Source organism: Populus euphratica, unplaced genomic scaffold (genome assembly GCF_000495115.2).
Source record: "Populus euphratica unplaced genomic scaffold, PopEup_1.0 scaffold249.1, whole genome shotgun sequence".
In the NCBI taxonomy this organism is placed as follows: Eukaryota; Viridiplantae; Streptophyta; class Magnoliopsida; order Malpighiales; family Salicaceae; genus Populus; species Populus euphratica.
Window position 1 is genome coordinate 306,569 of NW_011500130.1, and position 461 is coordinate 307,029.

A 461-nucleotide genomic window follows, 5' to 3' on the forward strand; every position below is an offset into this window, starting at 1 on the left:
ACCAAGATGTCTAAATGCATGGCAAATGCCTCCTTTTATAGGCCAAAATTGGGTACTATTGATTTGATGACTAATTGATGAGTGGGTGGCCAACTCTTGACTTGGTGACAATCCTTATCTTCTCTTGTCTGCCCAAAACATCATTGATATCTGCTTCTTTAATCTTCATCTGATTGTACCCTGATCTTAGATCTATCTTCAAAAATGCCCTTCCTCCCTTTAATTGATAAAATCAAATCGTCTATCCGAGGTAGTAGATACTTGTTTTTCATTATTACTTTGTGCAACTATTAATAGTCAATACAAAGTCTATGGGTTCCATCTTTTTTTTTTACTAATAAAACCGACACTCCTTAAGGAGAATTACTGGGTCATATAAACCCTTTATCTAACAATTCATGTGGTTGAGTCTTTAACTCGATCAGTTTTGTTGGAGCCATCTAGTACAATTATTGGGTTAT